Source organism: Syngnathus leptorhynchus, chromosome 8 (assembly GCF_054491065.1).
Source record: "Syngnathus leptorhynchus isolate UIUO chromosome 8, UIUO_Slep, whole genome shotgun sequence".
NCBI classification, from domain to species: domain Eukaryota; kingdom Metazoa; phylum Chordata; class Actinopteri; order Syngnathiformes; family Syngnathidae; genus Syngnathus; species Syngnathus leptorhynchus.
This window is the reverse complement of record NC_141202.1, coordinates 5,065,187-5,079,334: the sequence shown is the minus strand read 5'-3', so window position 1 is coordinate 5,079,334 and position 14,148 is coordinate 5,065,187. Positions and strand designations below refer to the sequence as shown.

The window sequence follows — 14,148 nt, the reverse complement described above, 5'->3', positions numbered from 1 at the left end:
CAAATGCAGCCCCAGAAATGGGGTGAAGTTGCTGCCAGTCAAGACTTCCAAACACTTTTGTTAGACCTTTTTGAAAAACACACTGCTCTTTATTTCTCTTCGTCAAAGTTAGGTGGCCTGGTCGCTAATAATGAGGTACGCATATTCCTCTTTGACATTAAGCATGCAATCATTTATTGCCTTGCATTTGTGCAAGCACTGTTAAATATTTTTGCAATGTGTCATATTTTCACTGCATTTTTTTAAAAAAACGTAGATACCGAGTTTTGCCAGAAGTAAGCTCATTTATGTAACAAAGAAGCGACCTGCCCTCGTCCATTCAGAAAACTACGAGGAGATTCTCCTTTTTGGTGTCCTGGCTCCATGTTCAGTGCTCCAGTTGTCAATCATAGTTGAACAGGTGATACCATAATAATCTCATCATTTGCTTGATAATAATGATAATCATGCTTAGGTATGTATATCATTTCACTTTTATTTGCCTTGTTTACTTCCAAGATATGTGCCCCATTGCTGTCAAATAGTCTCAACCAGCATACATGGCCACAACTGTTATCAGAGGACATAACTCGAAATGCACAAAGCATCTGCAGTAAAACATCAATTGTGCGGAGACGTGCTTTGGGTGAATCTGTCCTCGCTGTCCCACCTGATACAGACTGGATGGAAACAGTATCAAGTACTTTTAAAATGTAAGAGTGCACAAATGTAGTTGCAGATTATGTAATGGTGCGGAAATAATTTTTTTCTTCTTCCTCAGGTATGGTAGCTATGACAGGGCACTGGCGCACAGCATCGAGAGCCAGGTCAGCAACTGGACCAATCTGATTCAGAGAACGTTGAAGGAGGATTCATCAGACATATTTCTGACTGGCCGTAATCCTGGGCCTGATGCAGAGCTGAGCTTCTGGGCTTCCAGGAAGAACAATATTCAAAACATATATCAACAGGCATGTGCTGAAAATGATCATATTCTTTATCATCTCCTGGTATTCTTTGCTACTTATTGTTTTTTTCCCTCTGTGTAGCTTCACAGTACCGTTGTTCAGAAGATGGCAGAGATATTAGAGATGATGGAAAGCAGCTATCATCCCGCAATAAAGACATTGATTGAAAATGTATTTGATGGTAAGATTTTTTTGTCACACCACCCAAGACCCCAAATAACAAAAATAGTGACTTTATTTTCCCAAAAGCGCTTCAAGAAGCAGAGGACATTGACCTCCATCTCCAGCCACTTTGTGTTCATCTTTCTCAAATGGAAACTGAAGGATTCCCTCATAATGAAGCCTCCATCCCGACGCTTTTTCATCTATTATTCCTGATCTGGACTAACTGCCAAGCTTATCAAAAGCCAACACGAATTGTCGTCTTACTTCAGCAGCTCTGCAATCTGTTCATCGAACAGGTACGGCTAATGATTTTAGCATTGTGCTAATCCTGTATATGTAATAAATTAACATTCCTGATGTCATGTGAGACAGCAAAGGTTGATTTACACCTTTTCAGCTGAACTGTTTCATCTTACAGGCATCTACATATTTGTCTACTGACTTATTAGTGCGGGAAGAGCCTGAGGAAGGCCTACACATGGTGAAGATGGTGATAAAACTCTTCAGATGTTTCAAAAAAATCTATCAGAGCCAGAGGGAGAAATTAGCCAGTCATGCAAAACCCTGGGATTTCCCATCTGTCACGATTTTTACACGTTTCAACAACTTCCTTCATCGCATGCTACAACTGGAGGTGAGCTTGAAACTTTGCGTATTTTTTTCGGAGTTGTTAGATTCCATTGTTTTTCCATTGCAGGACATTTTTGAACTGATGCTGGAATACAAAAGGATGGAAAAACTGGAATTTGGTGGGCCTAAAGGCAAAATCTACAGTGAGCATGCTGCTCAGCTATACGTAGAGTTCAGTGAGCACTGCCTGTTATTAATACACTGTGATCACAATCCTCTTGACTGCAACTCCCAGGTGAACTTTTCTTGAACAATATGAGTCATTAGGTTTTCTTCCAATTTCAAAATACCCCAAATCCAAAATGAAATGCCACTATTACATTGCATAACGATTCCACAGGATTTTGAGAAGGAATATGAGAATTTCAGATTGAAGATAGTGGATTTTCAATGTCGCTTTGCCAGCCTTCTCTGCTCAGCCTTTAAAGATTGCTCAGGACTTGAATCAGCATTTAAAGTAAGAACAATTGCACTTGTGTTGATGGCTCAGCTACTGAAAACAAACAATCATGGCATGACAATCTTCTCTTGTTTTTGTGATTAGCTGTTAACAATTTTTGGACCTTTCCTTGAGAGAGGGAATATTAGACAAATATTCAGTCCCAACATCCCTTTACTGCTGCAACAATTCCGAGATGAGATGGACAAATGCAAATGGCTATTTAAGTCACAACTCAATGAGGTGGGTACTAAAAGGTGAATTAATATTGCAAAAAAATCCAATTTATTCATGCAGCGTTTATGCAGGACTCCATAACTCTCTGTTTATTTACAGGTGGAAAGTTGTTTTGGAAAAAATATGGCTCGTGCATCTGGAATGTTAAAATGGGCAAAAATGATCAGACAACGCATCGCAACCCCGTGGGAAAAAATAAAAGTTGTGTTTGAAAGGTGAAATGACAGAATTCTACAGTTTACTGTATGTGAATGCAGCCCTGTACTAAAGCTCAACACTTTACTATTCAGTATTTTCAGATCTGTCGGAGGAATGGATACAACAACGGAGCACCACATGTACAATGAGATGATTTGTCTTCTACATCAATGTGAGGAACAAATTTACTCCGAATGGTGTAATGGTTTGGAGCAGGCTTGCCAGATGAACCTGAAACAGCCACTCTTATTTAGAAACCCCTCAAATGACCTCATTTTGGTCAATTTCAATCCCAAGGTGAGTTAAAAAAAAGAAGTAAGACTGTTTTTGTTCCTAAAATAAACACATTGTATTTAACCTCAACTATAATATTTGTTTCTAAAATAATGGTGATTTCAAAGGATAACATGTGGAGAATTTTGTTGTTGATCCTTAGAATTAGATGACCTAATCTACTTCCTGTTTTGTCTCTTTAGCTAGCTGAAGTCTTAAAAGATGTGAAGTACATCCAAACGCTCAACATTAACATTCCAGTGGAAGCCATGACTGTTTTTGAGAAACGTGACCTCTTCACAAAGGTTAGAAGCTCAGCTGTTAATGTTTTTGTCTGTGTTTAAAAAAAAATCTCATTATTTATCACCTGGTTATGTTTTAGTACGTAATGAGTCTGCAGCTAGTTGTGCAGTGGTACAACAAACTCAAACAAACTATCCTGGAAATCGAGCTGCCCCTCATCAGAGATGAACTGGCTTCAGTAGACCAACTACTAAAAAGAGCCGAGACCGACTTGACGTGGCAAGACCAGGACTGCTGGAGTTGCATATGCGTGATCAAAAACCAGGTCCAAGACCTTGTTGACCGAGCCAATAGAGCAAAAGAGAATCGTGACGCCGTGCAATCAATGATGAAAAGTTGGAGCAAGCACACTATGTTTAGCAGAAAGGACAACAAGAAAAGCTCACTACTACATCTTGAGGACAGGGGAGAACGTGTTAGCAAGATTTATAGCTCCATAAAACAAGATGGAGACTCCATCCACAAGTTGGTGCAGGTACATCATAATACTATTCTCTATTTTCCGCATGTGTACTTACTGAACCAAGGAATCTGCTTCTGATAATATTTAGGAGAACATGATGCTATTCAAAGCCGATCCAACTTCAGACGCTTGGCAGTCTTACATGGACTACGTGGACGAGATGGTGGTCGAAGGCCTCTTCGGCTACATCGGCCACTCTCTCCAGTTCTTCGTGGACAACATGGACTCATATCACAAGCAGGCTCCTCTTTTTGAGGCTCAGTTGATGCTGACTGACTTGGGCATGATATTCCACCCACCTCTCCAGAGAGACGCAGGAGATGGCTTTTATGAGCTTGTCGAAGGGCTGGTTGGAGCTATATTTAAGGTGTCAATCCATATTAACAGATTGTCTGCTGATGTTAGCGTGGACAGCTATCAGGTAATGACATCTGAGGGAATAGAAAGTCCACATTTTGCCAATTGTGATGTGGTTGACCTTTTACAGGATGTAATGGAAGACATGCTCGATCTGTTGGATTTGCGCAAGGAAGTGATGGAGAGAGTTGAGAACGTCCTCAACAAAGCCACATCTTACCAGACTCAGTTTGATTGCTACGCCCATTTGTGGCAAGGTGACCGAGCAGAATTCCTCAGCCAGTTCCTTCTATACGCACGGGCGCTAACACCTGAAGAGGTGGAAGCTCACAGAGCTGATATTCTCCCAGAGAGTCCTCCTACCGTTGATCACTTCAAAGAACAGGTGAAACGTGCCTCACATTTTCCGTTTCAACCTCACATGTAAGATTTTTATCCGTAAACATTTGTCTTGACTTAACAGATTGATTATTACGAGGACTTGTACTCTGAAACGTGCAAACTTGAAGACTCCAGGGTATTTGATGGATGGTTACGGGTTGACATCAAACACTTCAAAGTCAGCCTTCTGAACATGATTAAGAAGTGGAGTTGGCTTTTTAAGGAGCACCTCTTGACATATGTCACAAACAGGTCGTCATTGACGCTGCAAAAATGCAAAAATGATAAAATGCCATTCTTACATTTCACGTTATTCCCTTCAGTCTCGATGACCTTCAAGAATTTGTCCGTACTACTGTTGAAGGGCTTGCTAAGTGTGTGCCTAAAGGAGACCATCACAGTCTGGTGGAAGTCATGAGTCACCTTCTCGCTATTAGAGACAGACAAGTTGTCACTGATAAGATGTTTGAGCCTCTAAGAGACACGGTAATCCTCCTAGAACGGCACGGAGTGATCATTCCGGACAAAGTCTATTTCCAGATGGAGGTAATGAAAAAAAAAAACTAATAATTTACTCATCACCTGTAAATTGTGAAACCTTTTTAATTTTCACACTTGTTAGGAACTCCCTGAAAAATGGAACGGGGCTAAAAAAATATCCTTAAAAGTGAGGCATGAGATGGCCCCTATGCAAAATGAAGAAGCCATGGTTTTACGAAGACACTGTTTGAAATTTGAGGTCACAACTCATTTCAGTTGCCTGTTTATAAATATCCACTATACTTGGATGTAATTATGTCATGAAACTTTTTTTATTCAGGTGAAACAAAGCCAATTCAGGGACATCTTTAGAGCAACTGCACCGTTCAATTACAACACATCTCATCCCTACGTTAATCTGGATATAGTAAGAGTTGCACTGTTACCTAATTATGGTCATGAATTTAGAATTTATTTTCTTCCATTCTCTTTTGTTGTATAGTCTGAAGAAGCAATCCGAGACATGGACAAAGAGTTGTCAGCCTTGCAGGAATCAACAAATTTATTTGACGTTACAATCCCTGACTATAAAGACATGAAGCGCTGCAAACGAGAAATCGTTATTCTCAAAGAACTATGGGACATGGTCATATTTGTTCAGGTTAGTAACATATTAGAAGGTTTAAAGAAAAGTAAGAAAATGGAAAAGAGCCTTTATAACTCAATAATCTGACCAGCCTGTCTGTGTGGTCATTGATTGTCTCGCACACTAAATGCCACCAATTAAGTCCATTGACCCCTTTGCATGTGTCTTTATCTATACAGACCAACGTGGACCACTGGACAAAGAGCAAATGGAGGCAGATAAACATCGAGCAGATGGATATAGAATTAAGGGGCTTTGCAAAGGTGAGATCACAAACAGTTCATGCCAAGCCCACTAATGCAAATTATTTTATTCCATTGGCCTAGTAACTAATGACGATAACGAGGCTTCTGTTTGTGTAGGATATGCGAAAGCTTGACAAAGAGGCTCGTGTATGGAACGTATATTCCGGCTTGGACCTTATGGTGAAGAACCTGCTGACGTCACTGCGAGCTGTGAGCCAGCTACAGAACCTTGCGATACGAGAGCGCCACTGGGTGCAACTGATAAAGACAATGCAGGTGTGTATGGTCTTGCAACATAGAAATGACATTTTTATTTTTGGCATGAAAGTATTTTTGTTAATACAGATGAACTTCACTGTGACCGATCGTACCACCTTGGCAGATCTCTTGGCTCTGCAACTTCATCTCTACGAAGAAGAAGTTCGTAACACCGTGGATAAGGCAGTTAAAGAAATGGCCATTGAGAAGGTTATTCTTCACTTGTTCAATCATATCAAGGAAACAAACGTCACTAACGATTCTAATAATCAATGTCTTGACACATTTGATGTCACTAGCTAAATTCTCATGGGCAAAACTGCAGTTTGTGTAAATAGAACGTTTGCCTTTTGTTTCAGGTTGTGAGTGAAATTAGTCAAATATGGGCATCGATGGAGCTTTCATATGAAGACCATTACCAAACATCTATCCCTCTTCTTAAATGTGATGAGGAGCTCATTGAGACGCTTGAGGAACATCAGGTACGTTGCTGAGAGTGACCTTATCATTTCAAAATGGCCACCGCACACAAGGACTAGTTCTCAAGATGAGTTGTCTGTTTGAAGCATTGGTAGTTAAATGCTGAATGGCGGAGAATACAGAGTGGGGCCTCTCTGTCTGACTGTCTAACAGCACAGCTGAGACTGGAGAGGTCCCTATTGAGTTCTCAGATTTATAGCTGCTGTTGCACATGGGGCATTGTTGCGCCCCGGAGGTCTTTGTACATGTACACCAGATGCATCGGGGGGGAGGTTGTAGCCAGCAATTAGAAGTCTTACTTCTTTAGTGCCTCTGTCTTTGTCTAAATAGATCCGAGCCCTCCCCCAGTTTGTAGTGTGGCGAGCTGATGAGATTGCTTGAAAATGAAAACCAGTGCATGTGATGAGCTTATCAAGATGCCACTTTTACCATTTCTTCCTGTTCTTTGTGCCCGGTCTCAAGGTTCAGCTCCAGGGCATCTTTCAAAGCAAGCACATAGATCACTTTCTGGTTCAAGTTGTGGAGCTTCAGAGACAGCTGACAGTGGCTGATGCGGTGCTGATGGTGTGGATGGAGGTGCACAGGACGTGGGCCTATTTAGAGAGTATTTTTAAAGGCTGTGATGATATCCGCCAGCAACTACCAACAGATGCACACAGATTCCAAATGATAGACGCTGAATTTCAGGTTTGCACTTGCACTTTTGCATCAATGGGACTTCACATTGAATCCAGTTTTCTTTTTCAGGAATTAATGTTGGCCAGTGCAAAAACCAAACATGTGATTGAAGCCACCAATAAACCGAAACTCTTTGAAACGTTAGAAGAGCTTCAGAAAAGGTCACTGTGCATTCAAATTTTTTTGTTTTGAACATGCAATTAAGATAATTCATAAATTCTCTGATTTGCCAGGCTGGCCTTATGTGAAAAGGCTCTTGCTGAATACTTGGAGACCAAAAGACTTGCATTTCCGAGGTTCTACTTTATATCTTCTGCAGACTTGTTGGATATTCTCTCCAAGGGAAGCCGCCCCAAAGATGTACCTTTTTGATTTTGTCTCGTTTCGAGCCACATTTCAGTACTCTGCGTTAATTCCAACTAATTTTACTAATTTGCTTTGTTTTTCAGGTAACATGCCACCTCTCAAAACTATTTGATAATATGTCTGATCTGGAATTCTGCAAGAATCGCTCAAACCTTGCTGTGGGCATGTACAGCAAAGAAAGGGAGTACGTACCATTCCAGAAGGAATGTTTCTGTAATGGAGTGGTAAGATATTAAGATAAAATATTCACAATAGAGTTTTGTTTTTTAAATGTAGCATCGGTGTCAAACACGAGGCCCGGGGGGCCAGATACGGCCCACCGCATCATTTGATGTGGCCTGCGAAGACAATTTGTGCATCGACTTCATGTGTCAATACTAAAGTTACAATTTGTCTTCACAGACATTACTAGCAATTTTTATTACCATTCATCTTTTAAAAATATTTGGTTTTCTGGTATTTCATTGTTATACATTTTGTACAAGGTGGAAGGGTGGCTTGCCTGCCTGGAGGAGTCCATGAGGGAAAGCGTTCGGGGTCACCTGTCTGAGGCTGTATCGGTGTATGAGGAAAGGCCCAGAGAACAGTGGATTCTTGACTTCCCTGCCCAAGTTGCTCTGACTGCATCACAGATATGGTGGAGTAATGACGTGGAGCTCGTGTTCAAACGACTAGAAGAAGGATTTGAGTCTGCTCTTAAAGACTACAACAAGAAACAGGTGAGAAGAGGACGTGGGAATGTTTTCCGTCATGATTTGATCGCATCAGATTCAACGACTTGGGTTTGTTTGGATTTGTTTAAAGTTGCTCTTTGCAATTCCCCGCAGGTTGCTCAGCTAAACGTGTTGATTAACCTGCTGTTGGGTGAGCTGAGTCAAGAGAACAGACAGAAGATCATGACTATTTGCACCATTGACGTTCATGCGAGAGATGTTGTGGCCGGCTTGATTGCCCAAAAGGTGAGCGATCTAAGATTCAACCAACAAAGCAAGCAAATTTCACCTTTTAAAGCTCACCCTGACAAATTAGAAACCCGAAGTCAGTTGTTTGGGTCAATTTATTTGACTAATGAAAGTAAAACATTAATCCCTTCCGAATGTCATATTTCTTGTTCACTGTAATTGCATTTCTACAGCATAGTTTGTCAAGTTGTCAACTGTATGTCTAGGTCACCACCTCACAGGTATTTCAGTGGCTTTCCCATCTTCGACATTGCTGGAACGAGCAGCAGCGCCACTGTTTCATTAACATTTGCGATGCCCAGTTCCCTTACCTTTACGAGTATCTTGGAAACACTCCACGTCTTGTCATCACTCCCCTCACAGATCGGTAAGAATGCTGGCTGACCGATGCCATTCCGAAAATACATCAAAGCTTTCAACGTACTGTGTATTGCCTTTATTAACTTAGTTGCTACATCACGCTGACTCAGTCACTACACCTGACTATGAGTGGAGCACCAGCGGGTCCTGCTGGAACTGGCAAAACGGAGACCACAAAGGATCTTGGCCGAGCAATGGGTGTCATGGTCTACATATTTAACTGTTCTGAGCAGATGGACTACAGGGTTGGAGATTTAATCATCAACTTCCCTTTGATTTTTATATTCATATATTGTGATACATTTATTGTTGTTTTTATGCTTAGTCAACAGGGAATATCTACAAAGGTTTGGCCCAGACTGGAGCATGGGGCTGCTTTGATGAATTCAATCGCATCTCTGTCGAGGTTTTGTCTGTGGTTGCCGTGCAGGTGAAAATGATCCAGGATGCCATCCGAGCTAAAAAGAAAAGGTACAGAGATAAACCTTTATGTATAAAGCCTTTTGGACAAGGAGAATATTACCGCACTAACAAGTCAACATGTCCTCAGATTCTTTTTCCTGAATACAGAAATTCTTTTAAAGCCCTCTGTGGGGATCTTCATTACAATGAATCCAGGCTACGCAGGAAGGACAGAACTACCTGAGAACCTTAAGGCTTTGTTTAGGTGGAAGATTTTCACCTTCATAACATGTTGTTAAGTAGCTTTAGGATAAATGGATGCTTTATTTCTGCCATAGACCCTGCGCAATGGTGGTACCGGATATTGAGCTCATCTGTGAGATCATGTTGGTGGCAGAGGGCTTCTGTGGCGCCAAGCTTCTAGCCAGGAGGTTTACTTCTCTTTACACTCTGTGCAAAGAGCTTCTTTCCAAACAGGTAGGACTGCATCATTTTCTTTTAAATAAATACCTAATCTAAATACCAGACCTACGTTATATCTGATAGGACCACTACGATTGGGGGTTACGAGCTGTCAAGTCTGTTTTGGTTGTGGCTGGTGCACTCAGGAGAAGAGACAAGACAAGACCTGAGGATCAGGTGATGCAAAAACATGAGTAAAGGCGCTGTGGGATCAACACATTTATTAGCAGTTTCAGCAAAGATGAGATCCAAGTTGATGCGTACAAGTAAGATATTGTTCGGTTTTACTCAGAATAACAGAAAAACATTGATGCATCCTTAGGTGTTGATGCGGGCGCTGAGGGATTTCAACATGCCCAAAATTGTGACTGATGACGTCCCCATCTTCCTTGGATTGCTGCGAGATTTATTTCCTGGCCTGGAAGTAGAGAGAGAAAGAGACTGGGACTTTGAAAAGGAAGTCAGAAATACCACTGTTTCTCTCAGACTCCAGCCAGAGGACGCTTTCATTCTCAAGGTTTGACATCATACAGCTCAATTTTTTTTTTTATAACAATCTAAAATGTCATTACATCTCTCTTTTTTTTTTTTAAGGTCATGCAGTTAGTGGAACTTATGGCTGTGCGTCATTCTGTCTTTGTTGTTGGAAATGCTGGAACTGGAAAAAGCTCGGTTAGATAATGATTTTATTCTTTTCAAAAAATAAAATAAGAAAATCAATGTACATTGGTGTTTATTTGACATGTCACACATTGTGCTCACTTTTCACTAGATATTGAGAGTTCTCCATAAAACATATGTAAACCTGAAGCGGAAGCCTGTCTGGAATGACCTCAATCCAAAAGCAGTTGACAGAGATGAATTGTTTGGCTTCATCCATCCTGTAACTCGGGAGTGGAAAGACGGTAAGCATATATTATTTGAAATCAAAATACAGTGGAGCCCTCCATGCTTGGATTCAACCATTTGTGGATTGATTTTTTTTTTTAAATATTTTTATTTTATTTGTTCTTTGCTTTTATTTGTGTGAGTCACACCATGTTTTTCACGAAAAAATTAACGGTATTCCCATTTTTGAACGGACATTCAGGGTAAATACAACCTAAATAAATAATAAATAAATACATAAATAATATTATAATATATAATATACAAATAAATACATAAATAACGTGTGGCTAAAGACCCTCAAGGGAAACAAAAATTGAATACCTTGTTATCGCCTTTCCTGTTTGCTTTCTCAATGTAAGGTTTGCTTTCATCGCTGATGCGAGAGCAAGCAAACATGTCCAACCTAGGACCTAAGTGGATTGTGTTGGATGGAGACATCGATCCGATGTGGATTGAATCGCTCAACACAGTGATGGATGACAACAAGGTACCTCCCGCCTGTTCACCCATACACTTTTTTACAACACAAAGCAGCCAAGGTGGTACACACAGAAATAGCACCTTCTTACACCTTCAGCCATCGTTTTCTGGAGCGGGATATTTTTTTTCCCCCAGTCCAGTGAATCATGTGAATGGATAGTGGAGTTGTTTGGATTATGTTTTGCTGACCATTTATAAAGCTGGCACAATAAAACTGCATACATTGTTTCAGGTGCTGACTCTAGCGAGCAATGAGCGGGTGCCGCTCACCTCATCCATGAGGCTTGTTTTTGAAATAAGTCACCTGAGAGCAGCCACTCCTGCCACTGTGTCCAGAGCAGGAATCCTCTACATCAATCAGCAAGACCTGGGCTGGAATCCGTGAGTCCCAAACAACAATTATTTTCCATTCTATAACTGTGGTGACATATATAACGTCTGGGTGTTTTAACTCTTTTAATTGCGTCATTTCTTTGTCCAGATATGTTGCCAGTTGGATTGACCAACGACAGCGGCAAACAGAAAGGGCTCACTTAACCATACTGTTTGAAAAATATGTCCCGCGTTGTCTTGACAAGATGAGAAACACCTTCAAGACAATCACTCCAATTCCTGAGAACTCTCTCGTGCAGGTACAACACTAAAACAGCGAGCGGTGAGTTCCATCTGACCCGATATGAACTTACTTCTGTTTTTGTTTAGACACTCTGCACTTTGCTGGAGTGCCTTCTAACCTCAGAAAACATCCCATCTGACTCTCCAAGGGAGCTTTATGAGACCTATTTTGTTTTTGCCTGCATTTGGGCCTTTGGAGGAGCCTTGTGTCAAGACCAGGTATTCGTTTTCTTTTTTGGCACTTCAACATACAGTATATATAGGTGTGTACCTACATTCAAATATATGTATTTGAGTGTAAACATAAAAAATAAAAATCACCCCCGAATATGTACTTTAGTGATTTTAATCTCAGATTGTATTTTGATAATATATTATAAATATTATCTATTTTAAAATATATATTTGAGAATATATTTGTTATATTTTTTATAATGTATACAATATTATAAATATATTATATTTTTACTATGCAATACTAGTTTTTCCTATCATTTAGATTTTTACTGTCTTGATGCTGAAACAAAATGTACTGCCGTATATAAAGAATGGCTACATTTTAATACTTTGTTTCAAGAAATGTTTAAATTATCTCAAATAAAGATTGACAGTCTTTAATTTGGACTGGATCAGTGCCTTGCAAGTATGCATAACATTAAAAAAAATGTTTCTTCTTATCTAGCTCTTTGATTACCGGGTCGAGTTCAGTAAGTGGTGGACCAAAGAAATGAAGACGGTGAAACTTCCAACACAGGGGACAGTGTTTGACTTCTACATTGATGCTCAAACCAAACGCTTTCTTCCTTGGACTGACATTGTGCCTCCTTTTGAAATGGAAACTGGCACACCATTACAAGTGAGAGCACCTCATTTTTTTTCTTACGGACTAATATCTCTTGGAAGATTTAGGTTGATTCCAAAAACGTTTGACAGAGTGTCACACACATTATAATAAAAAAATTTAAGACAAATAACCAAGAATCAACAATAAAGACATTAAAATTGAATACACGCCTCGGTGAACATAATAAGAAAATCTCAAATCACTCTGAGAGTTTATGGCAAGGCTGTTCCGGTGTTTGAGAGGCTTGCCACTGTGTGTGATTACCATCTACTGCACCCCATACCAGCCTGTGTGGGGATGAAGGCTCGAGCAACAAGCCTCAAGCTATCACCCACGCACTTTTGTCTTTCTTTCTGCTCCTGTATACAGCTGTGAATGCTCCAAAGGGTCTTGCTGGGCCATAATTAGCAAGGTTTTGTTCTCAGCAAATGATGCTATTATGACAGAATAGTTGTGGTGTTCTGGTGAAATACAATAAATTATAAATCACATACAATTGACTGAACACATGTCTGTCAATAAATCACTCCGAAGAAAGCCTTAATAACCATGTATGTTTCTGTTCCTTGTCCTCCTGCTGTTTGTATGATTGCAGGCTGTACTGGTACACACAGCAGAGACTCTACGTCTTCGTTACTTCATGGACTTGTTGCTGGAGCGGAGACAGCCGCTGATGCTTGTAGGAAATGCTGGAGTGGGGAAAACTGCACTTGTCAGGAATAAGTTAGATGGTTTGCCAGAGAGTTACACGACTACAAAAATACCCTTCAACTACTACATAACCTCCCTGGCACTGCAGGGTGAGTCTGTTGTAGAAATTTTTAGTAAGCTCTAGCCCCATCTGCTGGTACGGTACAACCTGGTTGGAAGGAGTGCCGTTCAAAAGATTGATCACTTTTTGTTGGTTTTGTAGAGATCTTAGAACGTCAGTTAGAAAAAAGAGCAGGTAGGAGCTACGCACCTGCAGGTAGCAGAAGGCTGGTGTACTTCATCGACGATCTCAACATGCCGGCTGTTGACACATATGGAACAGTGCAACCGCACACGCTCATAAGGCAGCATCTGGATTACGGACACTGGTACCAAGACATATTTTTACTGTTGCCTTCAATTCTACATTCTAATCCATTTCTGATATAACGGCAGGTACGATAGACAGAAGTTGTCCTTAAAAGAAATATACAACGTGCAATATGTTGCCTGTATGAACCCAACCGCTGGGAGCTTCACTATCAACCCTAGACTTCAGGTATGTTAAAATATCAACATATTTAGAATTGTTTGAAAATATAATGTACAATTTGCTTTCTACAGAGACATTTCTCCGTATTTGCCGTGAACTTTCCTTCATCCGAGGCACTGATGTCCATCTTTGGGCAGATCTTGAGCTGTCATCTAACGCAGCAACGCTTCAGTTTGACGGTTCAGAAGAGCATCACTGCCGTAGTTCAGGCTGCAGTGAAGCTCCATCACAAGATGGAACTCGGCTTTCTGCCAACAGCTATCAAATTTCACTATACATTCAACATGAGAGATATGTCTAACATCTTTCAGGTAATGTGGATTCTAATAGTGTAACTATTTGC

At 40.5% G+C, this 14,148-nt stretch overlaps 1 pseudogene; it reads left to right on the top strand.

Annotated features, from left to right (window-relative positions):
* Positions 1-446: 446 nt before the first annotated feature.
* On the top strand, positions 447-14,140 carry LOC147052110 (dynein axonemal heavy chain 11-like; annotated as a pseudogene).
* The last annotated feature ends 8 nt before the right edge of the window (positions 14,141-14,148 follow it).